Source organism: Pelophylax lessonae, assembly GCF_965119305.1.
Source record: "Pelophylax lessonae genome assembly, chromosome: 2".
Taxonomy (NCBI): domain Eukaryota; kingdom Metazoa; phylum Chordata; class Amphibia; order Anura; family Ranidae; genus Pelophylax; species Pelophylax lessonae.
Genome location: NC_138769.1, coordinates 158366969 through 158375699, shown reverse-complemented (window position 1 = coordinate 158375699; position 8731 = coordinate 158366969).

Below are 8731 nucleotides of genomic sequence, written 5' to 3'. Positions count from 1 at the left end.
AGCGTTAGAGCTGTAAAAACGCCTGACGCTGCAAAACGCGGCTAAACGCGGCTAAACGCTGTATATCGGCTTTTAGAAGCGTCAGGCATTTTTTAGCATGAAAAATATGATTGGTCACTGTAATCAGTGGAGTGGAAAATAGAAGAGGGTTGTGTTTATTTAAATAACACCGTTAAGCGCGGACACGCCTAAATGCGCATTGACGCCAATGCGAAACGCTGCTAAAGGCAAGTTTTTGACGCCACTTTTTCCTGGCGTCAGAAATAGATTTGCAGCTCATTTTGTCTGACGCCCTGGGTGCATGGGGCCTTAATCTTCATACAAATAGTGTACTGGATGGGATTCCAACTGAGGATCCCTGCGCTGCAAGGCAGATGTACTAGCCACTAACCCCCATGTAAATTGGGATAAGGGTACAATCACTGTTTGACAGAGATAGAAGAGTGGGGTAGTTAAAACTAAAAAAAAAAAAGTAAATATTGTTTAAGACTCCCTTTATACCTGTGAAAGTGCAACAGTGAGCCCGCGTATTCTGCATGTTCAGTTATGAGAAGTTTAGAACAACCTATTTATTTATATGGACTGCCCCATCCGCAACAATCACACAAAAAAAGGTACAAGCACCATTTTTATGGGGAAATTGCGCCATACCGAAACACATGGTACTTTGTTACCATGCATTGTGGTATGCAATTGCTCACGCACTTTACCAAGGAGAATTGGGACAAGGAGAATAGCGTGCCTGCAAAAAAAACAATGCGTGATTTTTTGCTTCAGAGGCGCGCACACAATTTTGCTTACATTCCTGTATTGCACAGCCTAAATACAAGAGGCATGTGTATTCTCACCTGAATCTTGGTGTGCAGTGTGTGAAACGTTGCCTCTGTGCAGAAGCTTCCTGTAATACAGACCGGTCTTCACTGCTCTCTCTCCTTGTGCAGTGTGCCTTGTCCTGTCTCCGCCCTCTCTGGTAGTTATCTACAGGCAGCCTGCAGTGGGTGGGCTGGCTGAGTCCCTCCCACAGCTCTGCTGTCTGAAAATGTTATGGGAAGCACAGTGATAATGTCCATGGTACATTTGCAAAGTAATGTCTAGGTTTGCAAAGACATTTGGTGCACACAAAGAGAAACCCTAGCCCATGTAATTAATGAGGAATATATTTAAATAACGTATTTTTGTTGGTTTAGCTTTAGAGAAAACCTGTGTTGAATAAAAAGGCTGCATGACTCCCCCTGTGAAAATGCTAACTGCCTGGCCATCATGCGGATCCATTGGTATTAATTATTCTGAGCTTCAAACCTGGAGCCTATCAGGAGTTCTGACTGTCTAAAATGTATAAACGTCCCAGGGAAGTCAGAAAGAGAAAGCACTGAAAGCAGCAGGGCCGGGACAAGGGGTGGGTGGGAAGGATGGTTGCCCTCGGCACTGTGGTATCATATGAGGTGGGGGACACCAAAAGGAGATTTTAGGGGGGAATTTTAGGGGGCGGCAGGGATTAGGTATTGATCCAGCTGGGGAAATTTGGGGGGAATTTGTGCTGGGAGGGGGGATTTGAAGTACGGGGGGGGGGGGAGTTGAAGATTACATGTTAGGGGTGGAGGATTTGTGCTAAGATGAGTGATTTTTTTTTGGGGGGGGGAGCAAAGGTTTGTGCTGAGAGGGGGGAATCCAGCAGGGGGCAGATTTGTACTAGGAGGAGGGAGAATTTATGCTTTAGGGCTAAGTATGCAGATTAGCGCTCAGTGGTTGTGTGGGGGGATTTTTTCGGACATATAATGCTCATACTTGGGAGGAGAGCATGTTCTCCCCGGGTTCTAGACATTGTCCCGGCACTGGAAAGCAGAGACAGACAGACAGTTAATGTTCTTAGAACAGGGTCAGCAATGGCAGGGTTCCTTTATTATGACAATAAGGAGTTTTTGAAAGTGCAGTTAAAAACCTAAAGCGTCTTTACTCCATACTGATTGTTAATGATAAACTCTAAATTTCGCACTGCCTCCTTTTTTTGTGTGAATGAGTAAATCTTCTGTCTTTTAGGCTTGGTTCACACCTACAGGTGCAAACAAGTGCAGGTGCATTTCCACATGTCTTTCGAGCGTTCCCGCACACGGCGTGTAGGGCAGCCCATTCATTTCAATTCCCTGACTCCAGGGCTTTTTCTCTCCAGAGAATCAGTGCAGGAACTCCCCCTTTCTGTGTCACCTCCAAGCCCTATTCCTTGGTTCCACTCCCTAGCCACCTCCCAGTACTGCCCTTATAGAGAATACACAACCATGTATCATTTTGTGGTGATAAGTAATTTGTATGGAATATGGTAATTATACCAAGAAAAGCAGAAAAATAGATCCCCTTCAGCCAATAACATTAGAGCCCCCCTCCAGCAACAATAGATTCCCCTAACAACAATGGACCACCCGCAACAAGATTTCCCCCCTTCCAGCAGCAACAACAGATTTACTCATAGCCAGAATCAATAGACTCTCTGTCAGCCAGCAACAATAGATCCCACCCTCAACAGGAGATCTCTCCCAGAAACAACTGACCCCACAGAAATATAAGACTCACTGCAGGGACAGTAGGTCCCCCACCAGCAACAATAGACCTTCTCTGCAACAATAGACCTCCTGCAAAAATAGACAGCTGGAATAAATCCCCCAGCCGCCAGCATCAATAGACCCTCCAGCACACCCCAGCACCCCTTGCAATTACATACAGTCAGTGCTGGAGGTGCGTTCCCGCTGAAAAAAAGCCTCTCCTGACTCTTTCAAAACTGTTGCACCATATGGTTTGGCGCACAGGTTTACAGATGCATGGGGGTGGCATTAACAATTAAAAATGAATGGCACCGCCACACAACTGCTAAAGGGCAGCGCGTTTCAGTGCCATTAACAATTAATGGCACCGCCACACATCTGCTAGAGGTCAACGCGTTTCAGTGCATGTTGGTTATGCATCTGATTTTGGGCACTGTCCCGACACGCATAGATGTGAACCTAGCCTTTGTCCAAGGCTACCCAGGCAAGTTTAACCGCTGTAACTGTATGTCGTTTTGCGGGACCACTAGTGGGGGCGCGTGTGCTGCCGGAGGCTGACTGGCTACAGGGGGAGCCAATCAGTGGGTCTGGCGGCTGTGATGTCCGCCGGGCACATGCGATCACTCCTCATGGAGACAGAACCGCAGTCTGCCGTTGTAAACACAGCACACCTGTGTTCTGTCAGTAATGAATACAGGGATCCTGTGCTCCTCTTATTTAGGAACAAAGGTCTCTGTGCTCATTCAGCAAGCCCATCCTTCACACAGTTAGAAAGAATCCCCTTGGGACACATTTAACCCTTTGATCGCCCCTGGTGCTAACCCCTTCCCTGCCAGTGTCATTATTACAGTAACAGTGCATATTTTTAGCACTGATTACTGTAGTAATGTCACTGGTCCCCCCCAAAAGTGTAAAAAATGTCAGTTAGGTGTCCGATCTGTCCACCATAATGTCGCAGTCCTGCTAAAAATCGCATATCGCCGCCATTACTAGTAAAATAAATAAATAAATAAATAAAAATGACATAACTCTTTTCCCCCGTTTGTAGACACGATAACGTTTGCGCAAATCAATATACATTTTATTGGGGTTTTTAAATATGTAGCAGAATACATATTGGCATATTGGCCTAAAATTTGTTTTTTTTTACATTTTTTTTATTGGGAATGTTTTATAGCAGAAAGTAAAAAACATTGTTTTTTTTTTTTTTTCGGAAACTATTTTTTTGTTTATAGTGCAAAAAATAAAAATTGCAGAGGTGAACCAATACCACTAAAAGAAAGCTCTATTTGTGGGGGAAAAAAGGACATCAATTTAATTTGTGTACAGAGTCGCACGACTGCACAATTGTCAGTTAAAGTAATGCAGTGCCGTATCGCAAAAAATTGCCTGGTCATTAAGGTGGTAAAACCTTCCGGTCCAGAAGTGGTTAAAGGGAACCTGGCTTGACAGAAATATAAAAAATACATCTGCTGGCTTGCTCTTAAAAGCAAGTTAGTGATCCATGGAATACTACTCTCATCGTTGTGTCAGTTTTGTCACATGGCGGTAGAAGTCCCATCACCGCTCCCTCTGGTGTCCAACACCAGCTGAATTGGGGAATTTACAGTTGGCAGCAATGCAGAAAGTAGCAGCAGGCAAGGTAGGTGACACCTTTACAAACACACTGTGACTTTGCCCTGAATGGGCCTCTTAAAGATTGTAAAGAATATAAAAGAGCTAGAACCCCCAAATTGTAAATGCTGCTGGTGTGATTACCCTAATTTCTGTTCTGCCTTATATCATTCACCTGGACAGGTAATGAGGGCACGAGACATCTCTATAAATGGGGTACAAATCATGGCAGAGGATGTATATTTACCTAGTTTCACCGGAATTTGTTCTCATGGCTGTCTTTGTCCCCAGTAGTGATTTCCCATCACTTCCTGTTTTGTCTGATACCCATCAAATAGACAGGAAGTGTGAAGATTTTCTCTTCTTGTTGACACTTGTCAAATAGACAAATCGAAAGCAAAAACTATCCAAAAAGGGCCGCAAGCAGCAAAAAAAAAAAAAAAAGGTTCTCAAAAGTTCTAAGGGAACAGGACACCACACCAGCTGATGAATGAATTCCTTACTGTAGGTTCATGCGCATAGACGCATTTGGGCATACACCCCATGAATTCAGGGTATTTCTATGCTTGGGATTTACAGGTATTGGCTTATAAGCCGCTACCATCAGCCTGTACACATCAATAACAGGCTGTAAGACGCCACACATCTACCTGTGTGAGGCTTCATATACACATGGCCGTAAAGTACCGCGGGCTCGGAAAAAATGCAAGACACGGCACAAATTTACCACGGTTTTGCCATTTCCTATGGCCAGCGGTCAAAACATTCCTAACCTGAATGCAATTCTTCCACGTTCAGGAGAGGTTGATTGAGGGATGTTGAACCTCCCCTAACCACAGCAGCTCCCAAACAGTGCTAAAAGCCTATGTGTACATTGACTCATAGGCTTTGCTGGAGTTAAGTTTAGGAGCGTTGGCAAAAAAACACCAAAAGCTCCTAAACTCATGTTTAGGAGCTGCCAGTGTACATGAAGCCTTACATCTGGTGCCCACGTCTGCCCCCAGGGGATACCTGTCACCTGGACCTCCCTATGCTTCTCCACATGAGCATTGCTCTTGTGTGTTTGGTAACCCCTTAGTGACCACCTGATGTCCACCACCTGCGTATGCTTACATTGCTTTTTGTTTGTACAATGATGTATATGTTCTATCTGTTTTTTTGATGTGCATATTGTTCATTTTCTAGATTTTCTATCTGCTCCCTGAGCTCCTGAGGAAGATGCTTTCCCACGAAACATGTTGGGGAACATATACCCCTGGGGTTGTGCCCGTATCAGCATATTTATGCTTCAAAGCTATACCAAGCGCTTTGTGATTTTAATACATTGAGAAACCACCCCAAGATAATAGGAGAGCAGGCCTTTTAAAAGAAACGTGTTGCTATTGCACTTGTATAAAACTGTTTTTAAATTAGATTTGTAATAATTCCTGATTTTTTTATGTATCTATGACTCTGTGTATTGGTGAGACACAGAGAAAATCCTAATATTTATTCCCTCCTTTCATTTTTGGGGGGTGTTTTTGTAGATGTAATAATAGGATGTGTTGACCCCATTTTTATTTAACCTCTGGCACGGTTTTTGACATCCCTATACTGATGTAACCACTAAGATTAGCAGTTACAGGTATAAAGCTGTGGCGGGTGAATGCCTATTAACTTGTACAGGCTGCTGGCCGGGGAATGTACCCCTATGAGTCCCGGGCTTGGATATATGCTGTGTTCTTGGCTCAAAATATAACGTTTTTTTTTCTGTACAATATTGATCCAGGGTTTTATCCGTTTGCCATTAGGAAACAAATATTTTGCAGGTTAAAATAAACCTGTGCTGAGAGAAAAAAGTTATTATAAAGACTTTATATATCATTACGCTGCTAATTATATTATTATGTTTGTATAAGGGTCCTTTCACATGTGTGCACCGCCCGACGGAGTCCGTTCTGCTCAGCAGGGGATCGATCCGCCGATCCCCACTGAGGAGGCGGATGACAGCTCTGTCTCCGCTCTGTGTGCAGGGATGGAGCTGTCAGATCCCCGCTGTCCTCTATGGGGGAATCTCATGAGAACGGACCGCCTGTCCGTTCTCATCCGATCCCATCCAATCCAATCCTCCAGATGGATGGAAAATAGGGTTTCCATCCGTCCGGATTTCACAGACAGGATCGGATAGCAGCAGGTGTCAGCGGAGATGTCTCCGCTCACATCCGCTGCCCCATAGGGATGCATGGAGCATCCGATTAGGTCTGCCTGAAAAACTGACAGGCGGATCGGATCAGATCACCCGTGTGAAAGGGGCCTTAGTGTGGACTTTTGTGTTTGTTTTCTGTTAATATATAAGGAGGAGCAGAATTGTCATCCTAGGCTGCTCTCCTGATTTGGACTACAAACACGTCTCCCTCTCTCATCAACATTACACAGGGGAAGGTGTTTTGTAGCTCACATAAGATAGCGGGAAAATCTGGGAATATTTCTTGATATCTAAGTTCAGTACACAAGAGGTTAGAAGAATGTTAGGTTTCTATAAAGCACATATGGTACGTTCTGTACTTGCAGACAACGATCTTAGCCTAAAAAACAATACTAATGCAGCCACCTCATCTAAGGACTAGTAAGCTGGAAAATGTTACCCTCTATGATTCCACATAGAGCCCCTGTCATTGTTTAGGACCACTACCTATTTTTTCCAAAGATACATAGACATTATGTAAGTACAACATAGAAAAGAGTAGGTTTATAAATGGTTGAAAATCAGGACAACTATACAATAGCTACGTTACGCTAGAGAGCAACAGATTTTTGTATCTGATAGGCTCCAGATGGGAATCATGATCATGTGATGTATAAACACTTTGCATGTTTTTATAAAGTAGGTTTAAAGTACCTAGCTATCAATCTATACATTACTACTATAGCCATAATCCTCAAATTTAAAAGAAAGAAATGCTTGAAATATACCACTCTGTGTGTAACACACAACGCTGTATCTTGGCCTAGGCCAACAAGGCCCAGGCCTAGGGCAGCACTTTGCAGGGGGGGGGCGACAAAAAAGCCATCCCCGCATGAAAAATACAGCCTCCTCCCAGCTTTTAGTATAGCGCCATTCTTATGGGCCGGACTGGGCCAGGTGGTAGGGCCTATGAGGCAAATCGGTCTGGCTCCCCCATAAGCGTCCAATAACCTTGCGTAGGTATGGAAAACCTACTTGAAGCAAGCAAAAGCCTCTCAACACAGCTTAGGGTCCATTCCCGCCAGCCGCTGCACTGGTGAAGCCTAAAGAGGAAGGGGTGGGGTTTGCAGATGGCAGGGGAGGGTCTTAAACAGGAAGGGGTGGATCATATTTAAATTAGGGGGTGCACGAGGTTTGTCAGGCCTAGGGCAGCACAAATCCTAAATACACCACTGGTAACACATCTATATAAAATATACGAGTTTCACTTTTTGAGTTGAATTACTGAAATAAATTAAAGCGTTTGTTACACCAACATTTCATATTTCTGATATGTTCCTGCTGTACCATGTACTTGTATGAAAAAGTATCCTGAACTCTTTCAGTTGCTTCCTTTGTGTAAAATCCCTGGCATTCCTGACAGTCCCTCTGCTTCCCTCTTAAAGACTGACCACACTAAGCAGGAGATCACAGTGTGGTCAGTTCTCTAGGTATGCTGGGAACTCAGTGTACTCTCCTCCAAAGATCAGACATGTCTGTGACCCCCCCCCCCTGCACAGCCTGTCGCTGGGAAGTTCAGTGTGCTGCTGCTTCTCCTCCTCCCCTAGCTCTTATGCAGCTGAGAACCGAGGGAATGTGATCACTTTGGCCTCTTTCACACAGGCGGACCGTTCAGATCCGCCTGTCAGTTTTTTTGGCGCATCTGAACGGTCACCCCATGCATCTCCATGGGGCATCAGATGTCAGCCGGAGACATGTCCGCTGACATCCGATCCGATCCTTCAAATCTGGACGGATGGAAACCCTATTTTCCATCCGTCCAGTGGATCGGATGGGATCGGATGAGAACGGACAGACGGTCCGTTCCCATCCGATTCCCCCATAGAGATGCATGGGGAACTGACAGCTGTGTCTCCGCACAGAGCACGGAGAACAGTTGTCATCCTCCTGCTCAGCGGGGGGATCGGCAGGTCGATCCCCCACTGAGAAAAACGGAGTCCGTCTGACAGACTCTATGTGTGAAAGAGCCCTAATAAAAAAGGGAAAGAAGAGTATTTATAATGTTTTTTAATACCTATACAAAAATGTTTTGTCTTTCATTTCTATTTTAATCTGAATGGGTTGCTTTACAAGGTGATCGTTTACAATCACTTTAACTTTTTGATAATATTCCAATTTTATGCAATGCACCTGTATATATACTAATAACGAAACAGTGCTGCGTCCACTTAAATTAATAAATTAAATCTAAATACAGGTGTGCATATCAAAATAGTGATAAATATAAGAAAAATAGTGATGTCATAGAAATGTGTATACATAAATTTTAAAATACAGTATAAAAGTCCCACAAATGTGCAAACTGGACATGTGCAAATATACAAAACTCGTGCAAATGCAAAATAAAGTGCCAGTGCGC